The sequence below is a fragment of the Larus michahellis genome, chromosome 4, assembly GCF_964199755.1.
Source record: "Larus michahellis chromosome 4, bLarMic1.1, whole genome shotgun sequence".
Taxonomy (NCBI): Eukaryota; Metazoa; Chordata; class Aves; order Charadriiformes; family Laridae; genus Larus; species Larus michahellis.
Genome location: NC_133899.1, coordinates 9,311,952 through 9,336,881, shown reverse-complemented (window position 1 = coordinate 9,336,881; position 24,930 = coordinate 9,311,952). Strand labels below are relative to the sequence as shown.

General features: G+C 37.7%; 1 long non-coding RNA gene across 1 annotated transcript in view; it reads right to left on the bottom strand.

Moving 5' to 3' along the window:
- LOC141741818 (uncharacterized) overlaps positions 1–24,930 on the bottom strand; it is a 96,514-nt gene that overhangs the window by 7,415 nt on the left and 64,169 nt on the right. The window contains exon 3 of the long non-coding RNA XR_012586488.1: positions 24,135–24,252. This is a non-coding gene — a long non-coding RNA (uncharacterized LOC141741818). The remainder of the gene's footprint in view (positions 1–24,134; positions 24,253–24,930) is intronic.

Below are 24,930 nucleotides of genomic sequence, written 5' to 3'. Positions count from 1 at the left end.
CCCCCAGCTGCTTTAATATCAGCCATCAAAAAATAGCTGTTACTATGAGCTATTAAAACCAGCCAGCCAGCCAGCCAGAATTCAAGGCTGGATTATCAACCTTGCTACAGAAAACAGACTTTGCAAACACATGACTCCATCACTTACCATTTCATATGATTCTTCATGTTATTTTAGGCTGGCATTTGTCATGTAAATAACAGACTCAGGAAAAGATGTCAGAAACCAGTATCTTGTTTCCATTGCATTCTCAAAGTTTGGATTTTCATTTTCTTATGTAGTCTGGAAAACATGGATCTTATATATGTGAAAATTATAGAAATCACAGGGGTTGTAAAGTAATTTTTTGTAAGGGTTCGCCATTCCCTTTCCTAGAATCTGAATACCAGATGTAGAATACGTTAAATAAAAGAGTAAGGAGAGAGACTAATCAACCTATAACATTTGAAATGTTGTTATTTTTAAGCACAGAACAGCAAAGCACAGCACCAATATAAACGGAAGACTCAAGATAGCAAGAGATATTAGCATTATGCTCTAAAATATGCTCTTAAGCATTCTCAGATCTTTAATAAAATCATTCATCTCATCTCCAAAACGTTAACATATTCTACACAAAGTTCATTGGTGAAACTGATCTGCTAATTCTTCTCTTTCTCACTCTATCATTGGTCACTTCAGTTTTGCCAAGAGAAAAAGCAGTACTGTCCCATGTCTTTAGCACAATTACAATTATTGAAAAATCAGGTCTCATACTGCTCATGTTTTCGTTATGCCTTTTAAGAACCATCTGCTATTTGTACTGTTTTGTGCTATATTTTCCTCTGTTAATTAGAAACAGTGACAGTTAGGTTGTTGTTAATTAGAAACAGTGACAGTAAGGTGATATCTTTCTTGTATCACTGGAATGTCTTCCAGACTTTTGTGGTACAGCTCACTTTTGCAAACCGTCCAGGAGGCATCACATATTATTATTCTTTTTCACCTGACTGACATTGTAGACTGAAGAGGAATCATATGGTATTAAAATCAGATATTAAAAAAGGATGGCTATTTTCTCCAACATTTTGGTAAATAAATGGATCTTAGAGATCTTTAACAATAGGTAGAGTATGAGCTTGCTGTGGTGTATAAAGCTGCTGAGTTTTCATGACCTGTCCTGATCTGGTAGACCCAATGGACAGGGTAATTATTTTAAAACCCATTTTGATGTATTTGATCTTACCTATTCCTGTTCAGTTTCCTCTATACAGTCAATTAAATTCATATTCTCATTAAGCTGTCATCTTTTTTTTTTCCCCCTTCTTTTTTTTCTTCCTTTTTTTGTTTTGTCTTGAAAGCTCTTTTGGTGTTTTTGAGAGCTCATTGTGGCAACAGATCAGCTTATAAACACCTCAAGCTCTGGTTGACTCAGGGTCCCATCTCAAACAACTTGGTCCAAATTCTGTTAAGTTACACAGTGTAATCATAGTTTAATCAATAGGTTGCTGTGAATTTCACCACTATAACCATAAGTAATATTTTCACCCTGATTCCAACATCCTGACACTTGAAGGGTGGAATTGGAAGGTTTAGAAAACCTTCCAACTCTGATTCCAGTTGGTCTCTGCACAGGTAACTCTGGAACATACATGGCGCAGTCCCCCAGCCTCCATGCTTCCAGATCTGGAGTCAGTAGCAACATATAGACACAATTTCTGTTTCTTATTGTTGTCTATTTTTTTCCCCATATAAAATCTGTTTTTTCTTGAACCTCTACTACATCCTCCACAGGGCTCAAAAAATAAATGAAAAAAATGTTTAAAATAATTCCACTTAAAAGTTCACCTCTTCCCCTGCAATTTTTGTCACTGATTGGGTCCTGCACTTGGGTCCCAACAACCCCATGCAGCACTATAGGCTTGGGCAAGAGTGGCTGGAAAGCTGCCTGGCGGAAAAGGACCTGGGGGTGTTGGTCGACTGCTGGCTGAATATGAGCCAGCAGTGTGTCCAGGTGGCCAAGGCCAACAGCATCCTGGCCTGGATCAGCAAAAGTGTGGCCAGCAGGACTGGGGCAGTGACCGTCCCCCCGTACTCGGCACTGGTGAGGCCCCACCTCGACTGCTGTGTCCAGTTTTGGGCCCCTCACTGCAAGAAAGACATCGAGGGGCTGGAGCTGAAGGAGCCGGGGTTGTTCAGCCTGGAGAAAAGGAGGCTGACGGGAGACCTTGTCGCTCTCTACGGCTCCCTGAAAGGAGGGTGTAGCCAGGGGGTTGGTTTCTTCTCCCAAGTAACAGGCAATAGGACAAAAGGAAACGGCCTCAAGTTGCATCAGGGGAAGTTTAGGATGGATGTTAGGAAAAATTTCTTCACTGAAAGTGTTATCAAGCATTGGAACAGGCTGCCCAGGAAGTGGTTGAATCACCATCCCTGGAGGTATTTAAAAGCTGGGTAGATGTGGTGCTGAGGGACATGGGTTAGTGGTGGCTTTGGCAGTGCTAGGTTACTTGGTTGGACTTGGTGATCTTAAAAGTCTTTTCCAACCTAAACAATTTCATGATTTTTTTCAATTTGAAAGTCATTAATAAGGGAGAGAGTGATCTGAGCTATTGAAGCTCTAGAGTGGTGCTGTAACAGCTGGCTCATTCTTCTTCTGTAAGGCAATACCATAATTGGTAATTATACAGTTAACTAGATTTTTACATCAATTTTGTTTTCCTAGGATGGATCAGATCCTATATGTATTTTTAATTGCATAACAATTCCATATAGTTCTGCCTTATTAAGGAATAGATGTTCAGTCCAAAATTACAGTCATTTAATTTCCATCGATTTCAACCCTTATTTATCTAACAGTGAGCTCAGAAAGGCTCTGTTCATTTTACTAGGGACCACGTAGAGGGACAAATGGCAATTCAGCTGATTTTGTTTCCTTGACTGCCAGTTGCCAACTGCAGGTTCTACAGATTTTTTTCCCTGCAGTATGTAGTAGGAAGTGCACATAAACAATCGATTTTGAGTAGGAGGAGAAATTTTGCCATCTGGCAAATAACTCACCCACGACCATTCTCAGTTGGATTTCACTACATAAAGACACAGAATTCCAAAACCAATAACTCATCCCTTAGAATTAACTATCCCTGGAAAAACTGCTTTAAATTATTTCTCCCATAAGTAAATTACAAACATTTTGCACAGAAATCAATATCTGACTATGTGTGTACACACACATTTATCTTAGGATGTCTCTGAAAATAAACAGAGATGCTGCTTGGGCAAGAGAAAGATGCCACCAGGTTTCCTACAACTAAACAAGGACATTAAGAAATCCCCAGTGATTCATGTGACATCTGGCACAGCGCTACTGAGCTGCCTGTCAGCACCTGATGGGCTGAAGGAAATTGGGGCAAAAAAGAGTGAACTACCTCAGGTTGAGGTTTTCTGAGCATGACAAAACAACAGGTACTGATGGCAGGGGAACAGCATGGACCTGGTTTATAAGAACTCTGAACTGATGGGGTAAATCAGGAAGAGAGAACTACGCAAAGCAATATGAGGCAATATATATTTACGCTTATGCATATAGTACGTTAAATATACAAGAATAATTTTGCAACATTAAGATACATGTTTGCTTTTGTTTAGTTTAAAAAGATACAGCCAATAATACAATGAAAACCGAGCAGACAAACGTGTCAGTGACATTGCTATTTCTAACCTAGACTGATTTGTTTTGATAGAAAACTGTTTACTCTGGCTTGATAATATTCTTTATGGCCACGTTCAAACTAAAGCCACTAATTTAAAGTGACATAACATTAAGGTCTAATTCAAAATGGTGCCATTAAAGAGCAGAGCTGGACAGCTTAAAAAAAGATGGTTTGACAGAGGTTTACTGATGAGTGACCCTACCTCAGCTCATTTAGGAAAGAAAATTGATCTAGTTTAAAAACTAAATTGGCTTTCATGGCTCTGTATGATACAAACAAAAGAAACTGTGTGGTTAATGCACAATGTACCATGTATACCAGTTTAACCATCCAACCAGGCAAATTTAGAAATACTTTCTATTTTCTTTTTAATTCACCTTGTTGGATTTGTGCTATCTCAATCTTTTGTAGTCTATATCCCTCCCTTTGGCTGATTGTGATCGTTGCATTTTCCGCCAAGGGAAAAAACATTGTCCAAAGAACCCATATGTCATTTTTCTTCATAATTTGCAATTTATTACCTCTTCCTTTAAAGTGTTTTAAGCTATTTAAGCATTTAAATTAGTAATTATTATCCATCTAGTTGACTTGTATATGACTTTAAAATACATGAAAATTAATGAATTATTTTTAACAGAGATTTCCAACTAAACACAAAAAATGTTCTAAAATAATTAATAAAGGCTACTGTAAGCTAGAAGCAAAGTTTGAGCAGTACAGCATGGCTGACAATGTCCTAAACCTAGAGAAGAACCCAGACCTAAATTCTATATCCATCAATGAATCCACAAGCTCACAGAATTGCAAACTTTTGTCTTCGTGGGTGCCTTTGATTGCTCTTATAGATTAACCCAAATATCCTTAGTTCAAACTATAAACTATGAGATTTTGAAAAATTAGATGCAAGTGAAGCAGCTTGAATTCTTCTTTGCTGATGCTACGCTTCCAGATTTGGGAAGAGTGTTTGAGTCAGTGTAGAAAACTGACTCTACGAACAACAATAAATGACACATCAGCCATTCTTCCCCTGGTCACACACTTTTCATCTGTCCGTAATCACACTAGATCTCCTGACTCTAGACTGTCAAAGATATTTGTGCTTGAGCTAGTATAAAATCTCTCCTTTCTATATTTTTCCCCATCTGATGTAATTACAGAGAAATTATTGAAATATAACATAGAAAAAAATAAATCAGATACAACAAGAAACATATGAAATTGTAGATTAACCCTGATGAAACAGCAGCATGACACATGGTTTACAAAAGACTTAGTCACACAGTAATATGAAAGCGTCTGATCTAAAATTTGATAAATCATCAACTGCCAAGTCTTTGTAAAGGAAAGTTTTATGAGCTGGGACTCCCTCATTGTGCTTCCTATCTGCGTCTTGACCTATTGTGAAAGGACTGAACAATCCCTCCTCGCAGCCCGGAGTAGTATCACACACAAGACAGAAAGCACCATAAGCTGGAGATAAAGATCTATATTCAGACATATTCCTGTCAGAATAATAGTAGCTGTACAGTCACTGGAATATTTAACTACTCTCCATTGCATCCAGTAGCTCTGTCTTTTTTTATCAAGGTTTTCAAAAACTTTGAGGAGTGTCTTACAGACACCACACAAGTATCCTGTAACATCCTGAAGAAATGTTACAGTTCTTTGAAGAACAGTATATTGGAAATGAAAAATAAGATCAAGAGTATAAATAAATAAATATAGGTGTATAGTAGAAAGATTATCCAATAACCATCAGAATGGCTGTTTTAGTCTTGACATTTTACGGACTCGATGCACTTACCTTTGAGGTTTTTGTCAGATTCATTCTTTGATGAATAATGAACCAGGTACAATTACAATCTTTCTTGTAGAGTTCAAAAAGTTGCTGATACCTACCTTTTAACTCTCCTGCACAGTCACATAGAATAAGACTTTAGCTGTCAATATCAATTGTCCTTTTTTTTTTCTTCACCTGCATCTATCACAAATTTTGAAATCCATGTTTTCTATGCCAAACTACCACCATCTGATGAACTGCAAACAATTCCGAAACATGATAAAAGTGTGAATGCAGTACTTGAGTTTCTTCCATGCTCAGAATACACAGCATCATACACATATTAAAATATTTCAAATAGTAATTTGTTTAAGAAACTTGCCACTAAAAAGACAAAACAAAATCTACAAAGTAGTTATCTGTGTGTTTCTATATGTATCATCTCCTGTGCTTTACTTAGAAGATGTAAATTGCTAAGTAGTTCGGTTTCGGGTTCAATCTTTTCCAGACTCGGTATTTTTCTCCAAAATATCACTATTCTAAATAATTACAGTCCTCTGCTAAATTGTCCTCCACACAGCTTTTAGTTATATTAGAAAGAATCACTTGTAAGTTCTCAGATTAGTTCTTCTCTCCAAAACTTGTCTGAATCTTTCCATTAAAAGAACATTCCTATTCCACTTTGAGAATTCTTAACAGGAACAACAGGTTCCTTCTCCTCCTTTTATATACAGTTCCCAAATTTCTTCAGGAGAAATATGCAAGTTTATGAGAAGAAAAAAAAAAAAGGTCGTTTAAAACACTGACCTAATAGATGACTGAAAAGAGACAAACTGAATAATTGAATTCACATAAACTGTTGATTGTCTTCAAGTTCATACAAGGCATAGGAGCCATTTAAGAACACCAACAGCAGAAATGAGAAAGAAAAAGATGATGGTAATTGACAGTGAGGCAGGAGTGAAATACATCCCACGTTCACTGATCTTAGTCACTGCCATCTAAAACATCACAGATAATACAACCAAACAACATTATCATTTCAGATTTTAAGAGCTATGAATTCATGGCAGAAAATGCGCTATCAATGGTGATCATACTGCCATAACTTTTGAGAGATCTTCTCATTAGTAACAAGAACAGCTATAAGATATATATCCCAAAGCATTCGTCTGTGGGCAGAATGTATGAAGTTTACCAGAGATGACCAGAGCACAGAAAGCTCATACAGCCCATGTACTAACAGGAGGATTCAGCACAAGACAAGGAGCAAGTGTCCAAACTATCCATCTGTGCTTCTCATAGAGTACTTGTTATGCATTCAATAGTTGAGTTTTTCACATTCCTGTGTTCCTGGGAAGCAAATGCTACATAGCAATCACAACACTGAACTTTCTCCATATATTTCTTAGACCAACACAACAAAAGTGATTAAAGAAAGCTGCCAGAACATTGTCTATGGGTCTCTGAACACGCCTGAGAAGCGGTTGTAATGCCATTACTCTTGGCTACACTAAGAGATGTTTCTGGGGGCAGATTGCTTCCTCCTCCAAACCAAACAGCAGTATGATTGTCAGGTGGATGGCCATCACGCATTCTCCTGACAGCAAGTGTAGGAGTACCAGGGCATAGGCTGAGGGGGCTGTAGAGCCACATTCCTTCCAAAATACACCACTCTGCCTGCGTGGAGCGGAATTGGACTTCTGACACTTCTGCCATATTCATGCTCATGGATGTCTTTAGGGGCTTCTCTCTTCATCTGAAAGACACCTAACTTCCAGTTATCAACAAGTGAACAGACAAAACCGTAGACTAAAGAGGCTGATTACATTATGAATTGATGATGACACATCCGAAATGGACATATTTTTTCCTGCCACATCCCATTCAGCTGGAAAATGGATTCAGAATAGTGTACTACTCTAAATGTACATTTCCTTCACCAAAGTGGAATGAAATATATTATTATAGAAATCACTGGACAATATGAAGGCTCTGCCTCAGTAAAAGTTCAAAACCAAAAGTTTTGGGTTTGTTTTTTTTTTTTTTTTAAATAACAGCATTTCTTAAGAAAGTGTAACAAGCAAATGGCTTACCTACGCTTGAGAGCTTGAGAGCAAGGGGAATTTCATCTTTCAGTTTGTGACCTACTTAACATCAGAATTAGTGTTTATCCATATGTGGCATAATGCTGAAATCATTTGGGAAAAACCAATGGTGTGATTCAGGCATTTAATAGGACATCTGACATACAGAAATGCTATTTGAAAGTATCCAAGCATCACCCTTACGGCTTTCTAAAGTTCCCAGAAATGGAAGCTCAAGAACTTACCGAATGCAGCTTTTTATCTTTAAGGGACTCCTTGGTGATACCTTCTATGAAGAACGCATCCAAAGAATTAAATCTAATTACTGTATTTTAAACAAAAGTCTTTTTAAATAAAATATGTCTACTGAGCCATTTCTGGCTGTATCCAGAAAAAGCTACTAAAATGGATGAGTCCGTTCAAAGTGCCAAATTATTTGAGAAATAACTTAAATTCTAACCATCTTTCTTAACGAAATAAGCATCAGTGTGCTTCCCAAGCAGACTGATGAGTTGTAGTAAAGTAAGTAAAGACTCTTAGCCCAAAAATTCATCAGAAAATAACACCTGATTTTAATGGTATGATAGTATTCATATACACCTGCCTTTTGTCCAGAAGTTCCTTCTTAAACAGGCTGAGACTGTAGATGCTAAATGCCAAGCACAGTTCATCATGTGTAGATCTCTCTGGTTTTATTTTTTCCCCAGTTGGTCTAGTGGTGACAAAATACTATGATCAACACTTCATGAATCACAAAGGACTGGGAACAGAGGAGTTTGCAGCAAGTATAAATTGATAATAAACGCTCTCCAAATTCCCCAACTCATGCAGACCAGTGAACGCTTACACTGTTAAATATCTTAACTTTCTATAGTGAATTTGTCCTCTGACAATCTTGGAGGAGTTTATGGCAAACAAGGGATGGGATTAACTAATCCTGCAAAGAATATTGAGATTATCAGCAACATCAATTCTGAGGAAACCAGTTAAATAGTATTTAGTTTACCACTCAATTTCCTAATCATTTATTCTAATAGCAAAGACTGGACAATGTTATAGCATATGCACCTAATTCTCAGGGGCATGCTTTTCTTTTGCACAATTGCCTGCTTATTTAGCTGTTAGCAAGCATCAGAGAAACAAACAGCACGGCAAAAAAATACTATATTGCCAACAAAAGAGAATCCTAAGGTAGGCTTTGCCTTGAGCCAGAGGCTGAGCACCCTTAGCCTGTTTAGAAACAAATGAACAGGGGAGGGGGCGGAAATTATATCCATGTAAGTACTTGATTAAAGTTCATATTCATTTCTGGACTGTTCACACCAAAAATACCTTAACCCTAATTGTGAATACATTGGGTAGTAAGTAGGTCTTCTGACTATGCAGTGATGTTAAAAGGTAACGTTAGAAACTTGTACGCAGAAAATTACAAAATATACTAGTTACTGATGTGTTGCATACTTATGCTATGACAACATAGTCATCTATTAAGACAAGTGAGTTGACTTTCAGAAAATTGTAATGAACATCACTGCCAGTTAAGCATGACCTTTGAAAGAAGGTATTTGGCCTTTAATCTTCAAGACTATATGTTGAAAGGTAATTAAGGAAAAAATAAGGAAAGAGTGACACTAACATGACAGCTATTGAGGAAGACGTAAATAAACATTTGCATCTGACAGTAGAAATATAAAGTTTAACATTTGAAGACTTATTAACGATGAGAAGTAAAAGGTCTGTCTCTATTCTCTAGACTGCTTCACTGTAATATTGGAAAAAGCTTTTAAAGTCAACTTAATAATTTGGAAAATATGCACTTACCCACAAGAAGGCACAACAGTAGCATTCTTAATTCACTGGCCTTGCAATGTGAAATCACATGACTGTTTCCCAAAAGGCCATTAATTAATTTTGAAGAAATAAATAGAGAATGGACAGGTTGAAACTCAGCTAACGGAGACAATGGTCTTAGAGAGTAAAGCCCTCTAGGGAAGATCAGTATCTGCTATTAAAGCAGTTTCTCAATATCTTTTTTAGATTAGCATTCCAGAACTTTCACTGTCTCCTTACTGACTACACAACAACTTTAAGTACAACGAGTGACTGGTTGTGCTTAAATTGGTAATTCTGTTCAAGAAAGTACTGGTAGTCTGCCTACTGGAAGGAAGCAATGGAACCTCACTGGTCACAGAAGTCTAGGGAAGTTTGCCATGGACAACATCAAAACCATCAAGCCCTTTATCAAGTTTGGCTTCACAAGAGATTCAAGAGTTTAAGAAATCAACTGTATTTTGTTTCTTCCCTATTGTAGCATATCCTGCACTTGGACTTACCGTCCTCTAATCACAGTGCAAATCCCAGCCTTTGGTATTAAGTTTTCCTGCCAAGCGATGGTTTTGACTTTAGTAATTTGCTTTGGCCCTTTACATTAATGTAACCTTAATATTTGTTTATCAGTAGTTGAACTTCATAAAGGTATTTTCCCATTCGTGTTATCTAAATAGTAGTCCTAGACACTATGGCTCATCAGAAGCATTGACCAAAAATTTCATATCTCTACAAGCAAATGCTAAGATTTGGCAGAAAAGAGCTGCATAAAGTATGACTCATTACAGGCAGATATTCAGAAAGAAATGCTAATATAAAAGAAAGAGATAAAACAGTGGAAGTGTAGTTAGTGGACCAGATCCCAATGTGTTATACCAAAGAAGAGATTGGAATTTGCCCACCTGCATTCACTGCCACTCACAGCACTGAGAGGCAGACAAAATGCCATCGTGAAACAGGCAAAACAAATACAGGTGCAGGCTTTAATAAATGAGGGCAAATATAACTTAGACATGAATGAAATGATTCTCTGATCATTCATGAAGTGCCAATATTTATAATTTTGTTCTATTTAATGTGGACGTGCATATTGTGCTTATCTTTCAGGGCAGTTCATTTAGAAAACTTATATGAGACTTTATTTTAATGTTCTAAAATCTAATCATGTAATATCTCATTGCCATTTATGTTACTCAAAGAAGACAACTATGAGACAGAGACATCCAGCCAACCTGGATATTCCTGAAAGCCTGGCAGTAACCCCACTAGGGAAACAGAATAGTGCTACAAATATATTTCTGTCATTCCAAAGTGAAATGGTTGGGAATTCTAAAAAATACCAAGAAATACCAAGTGGTCACTTGTTTTTGGATCTAGTATTGCCTTACCAGCATTCAACACAGCATGTGCACTGAAAAGATGAAAAGAAAGGAAAGAAAAAAAGGACCTACAGGGAGAGCAGTGAGAAGGAATAAAAAACCAAACCAAACAATAGTTCCTGTGCTGTGGTTGCCTCTTCTCTAAAATACAGCAACTCCATGTGCCAAGCTCAAGTCAATCAACTGTCAAGTACCATCTTCAGAGGTACATCATCGAGAGGTGTTTCACTAAAAGAGATAGTTATCCATGTCCATAAACCTCACCTTCTTGCAGGTTGCGTATTGATTTTCAATAACTACCTGCAAATTTGTCCCTCTGAAGCTGACAGCTTATACTTCTGAAAATCATTTCACTACCAAACAAAAGCTGGCATCATTGACAGCTGTTATTTAATTCTAAGCTCTGCACAGATCTTAAGCAAACTATTTCTGTGGAAGTAAGTTTTCTGGGGAAAGGGGAGAAGAAGAGAGAAGGAACTGTTTATTTAAAAGTATCATGCAAGAAAATGCATAGAACATGTTTAAACAACATAAACATTAGCTCATTTTATTGAACCAGTTCCTAGAGAATATTCAACTCAAAATAAAATAAGCCCCATATATACTTTAGAAAAAATTTAATCCAAAATATTTGATCAGATTCCTCCTTTTATTGAGATCATGCATTAGGATTTTTACTCCATACTCCAGTTGTAAACAAGAAACATTTATAAAAGAGGATAATCTGTCGCATTTAGGAAGTCCCACTCCCTGTCCCAGATACCTTTGGAAGGGAAACATCTGTCTGCTTATTTTCCAATATCCAATTTACATTAGATAACCTTGTAAAGCTTATAAAAAGAGGAGGCATGATTTCTCCTCTCCAGAAGTTACACACAGGCTGTTCTCATCAGCTGAAGATATTCCCTGGATTCATTTCCCCAGCAACTCCTCCTAGCAACCCACTCCAAATAGTTTTGGGAGACTTTTATCTATTGACTCAGCCCTGAACTGCTACAGCTGACTGGCCCGTGCTTCAGGCAGAAGACTGGAACAGAGCAATACCAGACTCATCTTAAAGTTCCCTTGAAGATAACTGCTTCATTTTACTAAAAACATACAAGAACAGAACCAAAGGTACAAGATAAAAACCTCTTCTTCCCTCTGCCAAAAGGTCATTCCTTTATGGATTTAGTCCTTTTGTAGCTCTATTTGTAAGTTACTGGCAACAAGGAACTGAGTTTTACGTTGCCATTACTCAGTCAGCTTCACATAGCAACTGCAAGAGATACTGAGCCTGAACTGCTGCCAGAGTAGCTGTCATGTTTATACCCTGTACTGCAGTTTTGTAGTTCTAATCAGTAATCAACAACAACAGGAGGTTTCCTGCATTTTCTCACTGGATGGTCTGGTTGGGACTATAAGAAGTAAGTAATTCTGTATTCTTGTAAGCACAGAATCACAGAATGGTAGGGTTGGAAGCGACCTCTGGAGATCTTCTAGTCCAACCTCCTGCCAGAGCAACAAGAATACACGTTTTTACATATGAAGAGTTTTGTTAACAAATCAAAGGAGCTTTACAGAATAGATTCACCCATTTTCGGCAACGTATCTGCAGCTGCACCGAGACAATCAATGAAACCTTATCCCATGCTCCTGCAAAAAAAAAAAAAAAAAAAAAAAAGCTTTAAGGACACCAGCACAGCACCTGTCTAGATCTTGGGACCCCTATTTGGCCAAAATCAAGAGTGAACAAGTGGCACTGGACAGAATGCAGCTCAGCTTGGAGACTGACAGATGTTTCACCGTGTGAGAGAAGTAGTTTGGCAGAGGAGAACTACTCACACCACAGAGAAGCGCTATCTATTTCCAGCAGCTCCAAAAGATCTCTTTGAAAGTAACAAAAAGCTACATTTGCTTATTTTCTTACACATCTTCCCACAAACTGTACACGTAAGAATACTAAGGTAGAAAGTGCTTTTATATTGATTGGGTTTTCCTCTTTATATTTGACAGCTGGAGTGTTAAAACAGAATTCTGAGTAAATTAAAGCAATAACAAAATTACACAGGGCAGCTGCTTCAGCTATTTCCACAGAGCAATGCTCTTTAGAAGAGCTAATGAATCTAATGGAATCTAACAGACAGTGCCAAAGCAGCAATTTGTGATTTAAAACGTAGAGGAAAGTCTCATATAAACAGCCTCACGAAGCACTAAATGAAGTAACACAAAACTCTTGGGGCTTCTCACTTTTAACAAAAAATCAAATAGATCTCTGTTCATTTATTACAATGGTGCCCACAAGCTCTCTACAGTACAGGACCTGTCAGAATTTCTATTATACTTCTCATTATTGAAGTGTTTGTATCTTACCTAATTACAAATTTGCTCGAGGCTGTGCTTGCTTTCACTTACTGCCTAGTTAATCCCCATTTCCCCTATCATTCAAATTTTGAAATGATTTTTTGTTTATTCTTTGTAACGATGAGAGATTTGTTCAACTACTGAACTTCTACTGGGCTATTCTGTTTTGCTATAAATGCTGCCTATAAAAGCTGAGATATGGGAAGGACTGCACTGTAAATCGTTCAAATACAACAAATTTGGTTTCCTTGCTGGGGGAGGAGAGCTCCAGCCAGCTCTGACTTTGCAATTTGGGGAATAAGCCTGTGGTATGCTCCAATTTCCTTGAGGGGGCTGAGTGTTTGTTTTATGGCACGCTGTTGGGTTATTTTCATTTCTTACAGGGTCCATGGGGTGCAGAGAACCCACTGCCTGGGTGAATCTGAGGGGAACCATACTCCTCAGCATCTGAGAAAAGTCACTTGCAGTCCCAGCACAGATCATTACCTGAAGAGGACTAATTTTACAACAAATTAAGCCCTGTTGGCTGTTGATGAGACCCTGAAGATACTAAATGCGCTTTTAAAGTTCTTCCCAAATACCTTCTACATATTGCCTTCACTGGGTATAGATCTCTAGCTCCTTAGTGGCTTCAAAGGGCTGCCAACACTTTGAATCAGTCTCCTGTGTGGAATTCTTGCAGAGAGATGAATTGCGCCCTTTCTTCCTCAAAGGAGGCCAAAGCTTAGCCTTCTGGTGAGATGCCATTCATGCCAGTCAGGACTAAGAATAGAAAAACTAAAAAATATAAAATAAAAAGTCAGATTTCAAGTGCCTCTGTGAACTCCTCCTCCTGGATGCCTGCAGATCTTCCTGCGGAATAATTGGAAGTCCTACTATCCATCCTACTATCCATGCCCACAGCAGGACCCTTACCTTTACACTTCAGTGGGAACTAAGGGTTCTGTGCCCTTCACAACTGATGCTTTGCCATTGGTAATATACCCAGTTTACTGGACTGATTCTCTCAGGAGTGCAGGATCTTTAAAAAAAGAGAAATTCGTTATTTTCACTCATCTTCACATCAGATAAATCACTCATTTTCCTTTAGATCAAGGTATTTCTTTCTGATTCGTATCCAATGTAAGAAACTACATTCTTCTGCTACAGACAGGTTTTTGTAATGGTCTTTAAAGCACGGTGTTTCATATCACATGTAGGAAAGCCCGATGATTTCAAATAGAAAAGATTAAATTTAAAGGCAGCTTTTCCTTTTCAGCTTGAATTTTTATGCAGCTAGATCTAAGTCATGGTGTTTACATTTCTTGGACAGAATTTATAGTATTTAATTTAGACTGCTCAAGCACAAAATAACTGGATCTGACTACAAAATATGCTTGCATGCAATGTATTTTTATTACCTTTTTCATCAGAAAGACTCATCGCTGTATTTTTTACAAATTAGTTTCATTCATTTTTCAACGTAAAGCTGCTAACAAATTAGTTTCGTTCATTTTTCAAAATAAAGCTGCTATTATATGCTCAGATTTAGACACAAAAATGAGTAGTTCTATGAGCTAACACACACACAGAGCTAAAAAACCCTCCTTAATGGTTAAGATTACACAGTGTGTATCAAAAAGGCAGATGTGTTGCCCCATGGACTTTCGAATCATATTGGCAATGTTGCCTATAATTAATAAATAATAATCTCAGCATATGCTACAAGTTGTGGCCCTGAGCAAACACATGTAAAAGATAAGCTTAGTTACCATGTAAATAAAGGAAAATGATGTACATGTCTTTAAGTAATTTTGTAAGCAAGGTTTAGAACTTTGATTAATATCTAAACAGCTATACCCTGCAACATGCTAATCAGATGTCAATTACTTGCTAAAATAGTAACATTTATAATGTTAATTGAAACTAAACTTGCTATAATGATTTATTAATCCTAGTTTTCAAACTCTTTAATTATCTTACCCATGGAAAGACCACACTCATGATTCAAGTGGTTCCATTAAATTAACATCTTGAATAGGGATGCTGAGATAATATATTCAAGAACTGTGCAGTTCATAAAAAACATATACTTTTATCATAAAGCTAATCTGATACAGTGTCTCAATTTCATTTCTCTTGAGAGGTAGGAAGTGAGTAAACACACTGCATAGAGCATATTAATCTACAATGTATTCGTGTAGAATGCTGTTCAAATTTCAGTACTGCAGAAAAGCAGTGCCTGGCTGTTTGTAACATGATGAAATCAATTGCTCTTTTTAATCACTGAATCTTTAGCTGGTCTTGACAAAATTCTAAATTCTGATTTTTAAAAAAAACAGTAATAGGAGGTCTGCTGAGTAGATTTTTTAGTATGTGCCAAGTAATTTCCAGATTTAATGATTAAAGTAATTATTTTGACTTCTCTATTATAAATTAAATTCTGATAAGTTAGTATTAATACTTAACTACGATGCCCAACAGTTACTCACAATTTAGATAAATTAATATAACACAGAAAAATAAATTAAAAAAAAGATATTAAAACCTTACTGCACTGCTTCAAATTGACCATTTATCCTGAAATAAACATTTCAAATCTCCTTTTCTTAAATCCAGGCCAAAGAGAATTTTAGGGAGATTCCACATTTGAAATGACAGTCTTTGAGTCACTCCCTGTTTAGGTTTTAGTTTATTTTATGCTAAATGTGTAATTTATTTTTACTGAATTTTTGCAGTCATACAAACTGAATCTTGCTCTCTCCCAGTAGAAACCGGAGCATGCCGACAGCACAGGCTTTTACTTCTGCTGAAAGCTGGGCTCAAAAGGGACTGCCATGGGAGCCACAAATGAATGACTAGGTGAGTCACTCCAGTCTCCCTGAGTTCCTTTGCTCTTCCCAGCCATTTTCTTTAGTGCCACTAACAGGTATATGAGACAATATATTGGTTTTGCATTTGTAGAGCCCACCTCATTAGTGACGCCACACACACTGGCCTCAGCAAAACCCAGGTCAGACATGCTAAATAAACATGTTCTCTTTCATAGCAGAAAGCTCCAAATATCTCATTGCATCGTCCCTGCCCTTCAAACTCAGGGACTAAGTTCAGCCCTCATGCAACACCAACAGCCTCAACGGAGTAACTCCACAAGTTGCTTGGCTTATTGGATCTATGCATCCTCCTCCCTCCTCCAATAAATTTGCCTCTATAGGAAGCAAAGTCTTTTTTGCTTTAAGGTTTGATGAAAAACTAATGAACTCCCTACTAACTTCAACGGGCTCTAGTTGCTGTTCTTAATGAGAAGGGCCCTGTGAAATTTGCGCAACAGACATCTTCCTGCTTATCAAGTACATTTTCTTCTTAACTAATCAGTGAAGTACAAAATTTTAACAATTGGTTCAAAATTATGTAAGCCCTGGTAAGAAGCAACACTTACAATGCAAGCTGATTAATAAACGGGCAATGCCTTTCCACTGCGCAGTTAATCACTCCCCGGTTGTCACCAATTAGGGAATCGTCCACTGGGACCTGAAACTGCCATCAGTAACAATACTACGTTGTTCTGAAGATGGACATACAACGACACTTCAACAGTATGTTTGATCCACACTCTTCTGTACTGAACACTCTTCCAGATCTTACAAACATTGTAAGAAGATGGCAGAAATGGCCAATCTCCCCTTACCCCCTCCAAAAAATGACAAACGCACTCCCACGAATGTTAGTGGAAACAACTGGGTGCTGAGGATACCTAAGAACCACCAAACTGCTCCCGCTAGAATGGGCAAAATGCAAGCCATTGAACACTGAGCTCATTTAAAAACCTAACCCTAATTAGTTAAGGCTGGACTTTCTACTACACGTCAGCTATAGCAAAATCATATTCTCTAGTTTAGCAATGAACAAATGGAACAAAGGATCAGGAGCTTCTTCAAGTTTACTGATTAATATTGGCATATTTAGTGAATACACTGGATACCCTCCTGTCCAGTAGACCATACTTAATGACACAATTTTCTGAAAGAATGGCAAAGCATCAAGAAATAGGATTCTGCTTTGTTTTCTTTATTTTCTTTTTTCTCACTAAGCCACAAGGGACACACAAGCTTCACAAACCAGTTTCACCCAGATCTTAGTGACCAAAAAGGCAAAGAATTTAAATTAGTTGTGAAAGCCTTAACACAACAGCCATTATCCACGGCTAATGATCTTGAAGGAGGTGTATTCACTTCTTAGAGACCTTTTTTTTAAAAAAAAATCACGGAAATATAGAATGGTTTGGGTTTGAAGGGACCTTTTCATGATCAACTTGTCTAAGCCTCCGTCCCCTGAGCAGTGACATTTTTCATTGGATCTGGTTGCTCAAAGTCCCTTGACTTCAAACACTTCCAGTGATGGGGGAACCACATCTTCTCTGGGCAACCTGGGACAGTGTCTTGCCACCCTCACTGCAGAAATTTTTTTCCTTATATCCAATCTAAATCTACCCTCTTTCACTTTAAAAGCCATTATCCAGGAAGGGTAGTGAAAAAAAATATTATTTTGCCTGTGACCCATAGCAAAGAGCTTTTTATTATGAAGAGCAGATTCAATTTTAAAAATTGAACCAGCCTTAAATTACTAATTACCTTATTCTGGTTTATGACTTCAATATTTCTTCATATGTAAATCTAAATTCCTGTAAAAAATCATGGCTCATATCATCCCCCCTGTAAATGTTGATATTTTCACCTGAAGTGGTGTAGTCACAAGGAAAAATCTAATCCACTCAGAAACATTATGTCTAAAAATACATAAATGATGCACTGCATTAAATGTTCCAAGGAATCTCAGTGTAACTGTGGATACAAATAAATTCAGAAGTACTGAAATTCTAAGACTCTGCTGAGAAACCTCTGCTGGTTTACATCAATTTGCAATGTGTTGTCTCCTTATTAGCATGCTTTCCTCCTTCCACTATTTAAGTTCACAGAAAAATTTTCTTGCTTTTAAGAGTTGCCTGTTTTCTTTCTAAAGAATATGAAAAATTGCTATTAAAACTCATTCAATAGTAGACTGATGTTCAACACACCGTCTTGATAAAAAAAAGTAATTTCTCCTGATACAGCCTAGCATCAGTGAACTGAAATCAGCCATAGATCTTCATTTTAGGTTTTGTATTCCTGGAAAGACTAAAGGTTATCCAGCTATGCTCATAAGGGAGATTTCTCATCCTGACTCGGCAACTGTACTTTTAATATAATCTCCTAGGAGTAAGATCCATTCAACACATATGAGCAGAATCTGCCCTGTTGTGATGAAACAGATGATGACTGATCGAGGGTTAGGGTCACTGAAGGGTAGGACAGATAGACCTCTGTCGGATTCACTAAAGCTCTTCAGTGAATTAGGTGCCTAAACAACACTATGAGACAATGGAGGTGAGATATCTACCTCACACAAGGGCTGTAATGAATCCCACAGGCATCCTTAACTGCCCATTGTTATTGCAAATCAAACTTCAAAAAACACGTGTGTGGAGGAAATAAAATCCCAAAACGTGACTGTAAAACTATTTACCATCTTAAGGCAAGATTACCAGAGGAAGAGACAGAAAAAGTGGAAAATTTGTGAAAAGCAGTATGCAGAGCTGAAGGTAAAGTGTGGAATGCAAAGAGGAAAAAAAAAAAAAACAAGCTGAGGAACTATGGAGTTGACCGTACAAACAATGGCTAAAGGATGAGGGAGAGGTTTAATTCTTGCAGACTCCAAACCTTATGTTGACAGTTCATCTACAACGTCCTGGAAAAAGATGTTCTGACAAACTCCTATTGTTGTTCTTTCATTCTTAGTAGCTATAAAGGTAAAAATACTAAGTTAAATGCATTTTTTTTAATTAGGATGGCAGAATCCAAGTAAGAACAGGCAATGTGCACATTTAGGACTTCAGGTTTCAAGACAAACTTCCTCCAAAGATTTGTAAAAAGAACAAAGCATATCTATACTTTATAAATATGAGCATTTTCTATGACAACTGCACTTCTATTAACTGTATACTAGATCCAGTATTCTCCAGTGTTTAGCTTATTTATTGCAATTCTTTTGCATTTGCCCTCATTTATTATACTAAATATCAAGTGTATGCAGTGGGATTTTTAAATTGCTTCTGCCCAAGAGCGATCATTATATAAAGATGTCCTTAGGGTACCGAAATATCTACAGCACCTCCTTACATCTACAGAAGATGCAAACAGATACTGTCTCTTGTAAAACTGAATTTTGTTTCTGTGCAAGAAGGAAACAAACGTTGCCCCTGGGTATCAATATTAATGAAGGGCCACTGGCAGACAGCTGAAGTAGGACAGGGCAACGTGGAGAAGCACAGAGCAAATTTAGAAGTATTAGACTGATACAAAAAATAGGATCATTACAGAGGAGTATCTGTTACGAAATGAAGATTATATAGTGAGCTAAAACATTTACAAGGACTTCCTTTTATCTTACTCTCTTCAATTGTTGGTTGGTTTTTTTTACTTAAAAATTCACACATGTATTTATATTCCTTCAAACTGACACACGTAACATGCAAAAGCTCTGACAAATGCTGCCAATGCAGCTAACTTTTTGCCCTTTGCAAGTCACAGTTGTCAGTAATGTATAGATGAGATGCAAAGAATATAAACTGTTTGTGAAACAGAGGAAAGAATATGCACAACAACTGTATAGATGGCTAATACTTTATTTCTTCAGCATTTCAAGAGATCCCACTTAAGAATATCATTTGAAGAGCTTTCAAGGTAGTTTTGGGAAGATTTTAAAATCAGTAACATCACTAAGAATATAGATACACACACATATAATGAATACATGGGAAAGGTGTACAAAAAAGTAAAACACAAAGTAAGCAAAAATTTGGCAGTCTATCATCTCCATTGATATTAAAATTCAAAATGGTAAGAACTATACACAGAAGGTTTGTCTTCATGTGCGACAGAATGTGGCAAAGTCAAAAACTAACACTTAAGTATACACTTAACTCAATCCCAATGCCTGGTAGCATTAATGACTGCCATTTTCATGCACAGTTACCTTATAAATAGTTAGACAAGTAAAAAAGTGCATGATGGAAGACAAAAACCAGCAGGAAAATGCATGGTGTCAGATATAAAAAAATAATTCAATGCATATGAAGGACAGACGTAGCCTTTAATTTCAGTTTGGGTGTATGGACCTAACACATACTGTTGGGTTTTCAGTACTCTAAACCAAAGGAACCCTGCCCAAGGCCTGCCCAGTCCAGCAGTGCAGCTGTGTGACTATAAGGGCAGAGGGAAACTGGTCTCTGAAGGAGATGAAATTACCAGTGGAACCCGGAGCCCTAATAGGGATCAGTGAAAGACGTACACACTGGACTGAGCCGTCCACAATTTATAGATGAGATCCCTTTACAAGTACATATAGTAGCAGGTACAGCTATACACTACTTCTGTTCCCAGATTTGCTAAAATCAACTTTCATTCTGGGGAGGAATATTCACAATGTGACTATCTGTATTATATGTGGTGTTGGTTTATATTTGTTTTTATACAGGACAGTTAGGATTACGGATAGTGATAGAGAAAAATAATATAAATTACAAATGTTTTAATATTGAAAATTATGTGATAATTTTCTAATGACTTTTGTTGCCTATATTTCATGGACTACCCTTCAAACATTAATTTAAACAAAGATTCAAAGCCCAGAGCTCATCTATCTTTAATAACTTTGTGGAACCGGCAATTACTAGTATGGGCACAGTACTATTTTACTTTATCAAAATGTCCTTTTAAAATTAGTCTGTCTGCAGTTCCTGATGTGCAGATTAAGCATCTAATTTATCTTGCCTGGTCTTCTTGGATGACTTGATCTGTCCTGTATTGCTAGGCAGCCAGAGAGTGAATGTGAAATGTAAAAAAGCAATCTCTCCTAAAATCTTTGAAAGGCAGCAATAACAGCCAAGCATAAGATCAGAGGTCACCAGCCTCAGCGAATGGTGAGAAGAATGAGAATGTTCCCAGCCTGAAACCATCTCAATTTATGCAATTTCCAGGAAGTCCTTGTATCTCCTGAGATCAGGGATTTTCCTATAAGATATATTATACAATATCCTGTTCCACCACAAGTTTGCAAAAGACTACTGGAACGAGGTTTGTGTCCAAATTTGGGTGCTGTTATTTGCACCAGTGACGTGCTAAAAGAAGATAACTGCCAGAACTTTCCAAATCTCCTTCGCACTCAGGTGGGGCCACCAGAGCCTAAAAGGGAAATTAAAAGCAAGTGAAGCTTCCCTGGCTGACAGCTTCATTATCAAGCTGTAGCTCCTAACTAGACGGAATTACACATAGGCATACAACAAGAGGGGAAGGAAACAAATGGAACCATCATAAAGGACTGCCAAAATTACCATTTTCCTCCTCAATTCTGTGGCTAGCTTTTTTCTCCAAACTCTTAAGGAGGGCAAAGGAACTTGTGTTTCTCTGAACGCAGATAATTTTTTCTCTGCAGCTATACTCTGCATTAGAATGGAACCGACAGAAAGCCCTTGCTAGAGTAATTCTTTTCACAGGGAAAAGTCTGTTAAAAGTTAAACAAAACAAGTATTACTGCAAGTTAAAAAGACTTTGCTGTCCTTGGAGATTTAGTATCAAATCTAAATAAAATGTACACAATAGTATTGTGTATTACTCTCCACAATACTACATCACTTCTCACAAACCACTTATGACCACAACTGCAACATGTGCAATTGCAGAAGATAACAACTTGCTTAGCTATTCAAACCTGATAAAATAACTAGCCATAATAATTCCTCAAGAGCATTTAATATGTTGGGCATTTCATTACTGCTTTCAAAATTCTTGATATTTTATGGCCCTATATAGATTGCAATGCTCTACATTCAGCTCCTCACTCTGTTGAATTGAAGGTAGATTAGAGATAAAACTTTAACAAAAAATTTCTGGGGAATATTTTTGATTAACGTTAGCACTGACCTGGCACTTGGATCAAATCAAGAGACAAAATTCTGCAAATTTACAATGCTTAAAGACTGCACTATCTGTCAGATATTTCTTCTAGAGTATTTCCTTCTTCCTGTTTTCTTTATGTCATAACCTCCCCTGTGGTTCTGTCTTCCTCTTTCTTAGAGCAACGTTTTTAAAAATGTACATTGCAATTTATGTACCTGTCCAAAATATATGAAAGCTATCTGGAACCAGCAGTTCTATCTGAGAAGAATTAAGAGAAGCTGGCACGGAGGAAAGTTGGCACTGTGCCCTCTTCAAAATCTGGTCATTTATTCAGAAGTCTAAACAAAAATTGTTGGGTCCTCAGCTCTTTTGTGAAGTTTGGCTCTTTCCCAACACTTGCCATGAAACCTTCACATAAATCATTTGGAGCTGTTCATTTAGCTACTTTAGAAAGCGTTTGGCAGTAATGACTCCTGTAAACAATGGAGCAGACAGCAAAGGAAAAGATTCTGCAGGGTCTAAAGATTAGGATGGGAGAATAACTGTCGTTATCTTCCAAAACTACCCACTATCTCAGTACATTTGATTTTTAGCCTTCCCACATCAAGGCCTCTTTAAAGAGAACTGTTTCCAGGGGCTTGAAACCATGACCTTTCAGAATTCTCAAACTTACAGTAACTACATCACAGTCTGAATGGAATGAATTCACTTATAGCACTATCCCCCTTACCTTCATTCCAGATATGCAAGGTCAGAAAGGCCTACCCCCTGCATCACGACCACCTCCACGAGGAAGAAAAGACGGGTAAAAGTTGTATGCTACTCCCTTCTGAGGGGAACAGAGGGCCCAATATGCCGGACAGACCCTCCTTTCAGGGAAGTCTGCTGCCGCCCTGTGTAAAGAGCTGTCTCTGAAGAACAGCCACGAGCAGGTTGAAAGCTTATGGATTAGAAAAAGAGACTGAGGCAAAAAAGGGAACCTTGTCGTTGGTGTCTACTATAGGCCGCCCGACCAAGGGAAGCCTCTTGACAAAGCCTCCTTACTCCAGCTACAGGAGGCATCGCACTCGCAGGCTCTCATCCTGCTGGGGGACTTCAACCACCCCACCTTCTGCTGGAAAAGTAGGACGGTGAGCTGTAGGCAATCCAGAAGACTCCTGGAGCACATTGAGGGTAACTTCTTAAGCCAGGTAATAGACAGCCCTACCAGAGGGGATGCAATACTGGACCTGATGGTCACCAAAGCAAATGAGCTAATTAGTGACATCAAGATTAGAGGCAGCCTGGGCTGCAGTGATCATGCACTGGTGGAGTTTGTAGTCCTGAGGGATACGGGGCTGGTGAAGAGTCAAGTCAGGACCCTCAATTTTGGGAAAACAAACTTCCAGCTCTTCAAGGAGTTAGTCAATAGGACCCCCTGGGAAACTGCCTTTGGGGACAAGGGAGCAGAACAGAGCTGGCAGATCTTTAAGGACACTTTCCACAGAGTGCAAGAGCTCTTGATTCCCAGCCACAGGGAAAAGCAAACACACTGTATAGTAGGTCGAGAAGAGCTCATAAAGAATTCAGTTGGAATTCTCCTAGCTATTAGTAACATGGATGTTTCGGTATGAATGATCACAACATAAAGGTAAATAAAGCATCTTTAAAATTTTGCACATTTTCAGGTCTATATGAATGTGTAGGTGAGCCAAACAAAGTTGGCTAAAAAGCAATGTATAGTATAATGTACCTTAGAGCTAAAAAGCCGCAAACATACAACTATTCTATTCAAAATGACTGCATATCATGTAAACCATAGATAAGGACAAAAGATCAATTGGCTAAGTTATAGGCAATACACTCAGAAGGCAATACACTAGACTATACCTAGACTTACTTTAAACCCAGTATTTGTGCGCAGAAAAAAAAAATCAATTTCTTCTGTTTACTTGTTTTATGTTATTTTCTAAATGTTTTAGTGAAAGGCTTCAAGCTGAGAACTCCAGAGAACTGCAGCCTCAATAACTTCTAAGACCACGGGCAACACTACTTTTTAACTATGCATTTCAACATACCCAAGACTCGTCCAACTGCAAGCTTCTTCCCAGCTTTATGCAGCAATAGGTCGATCCTGTTTTGTGAAAGTGCAATGATCCTTGATCCCCTTTCAGCTCTGTTTTCTATGATGGAAATCTGGAACACAAAGAAAGGAATACAGTAAGATTCTATTTGAAACCATTTTTATACCCATTTCCTCACTTTCGCGTCTGACTGTGCTCTCTCCATTAAACAGCATGCCAGAATTGTTTATTCTCTCATTCTCTGCTTAGGAGGAGGACCTTATATAGTGCTATGTTTTCATTCTGTCTTACTTAGTTTTATATATTGTGTTAGATAAACCCAAGACAAAGAAAACAGAAAAAAGCAATAATTGCAAAAGTCCTTACAAACTGATGTAATTCACTGTCTGTCTTTGTCAAAATATAAAAAGGGTCTGGCTTTGAGATAAATATGCCCTACAGCTGTTCTGAGTGCCCCATTATGCCAAAAGTAAGCAAGGTGGATTACAAACTTGACAGTCGTTAAAAACTAAAACTTCAGATAAGGCTACATAGCACATACCCGTGGTATTACTGAGAAGTCACAAAATTATCAGTGTTTGTACCTCAGAGGTAGAGGTAGCACAAGACCTACAAAGACATAACATATGCTAGAAAGCATTAAACCACAGGTACTTCTGGATCCAAGAATCAATGATGAATATAGAAATATTCCTGAGCTATGGACTGAGCTAAGTGTGGATAGGTGCTTTCAACCAAAGGAAAGTTTGTGCTAGTTAATTCTAGACTTTTTCGTACACTTTTCTGTCCA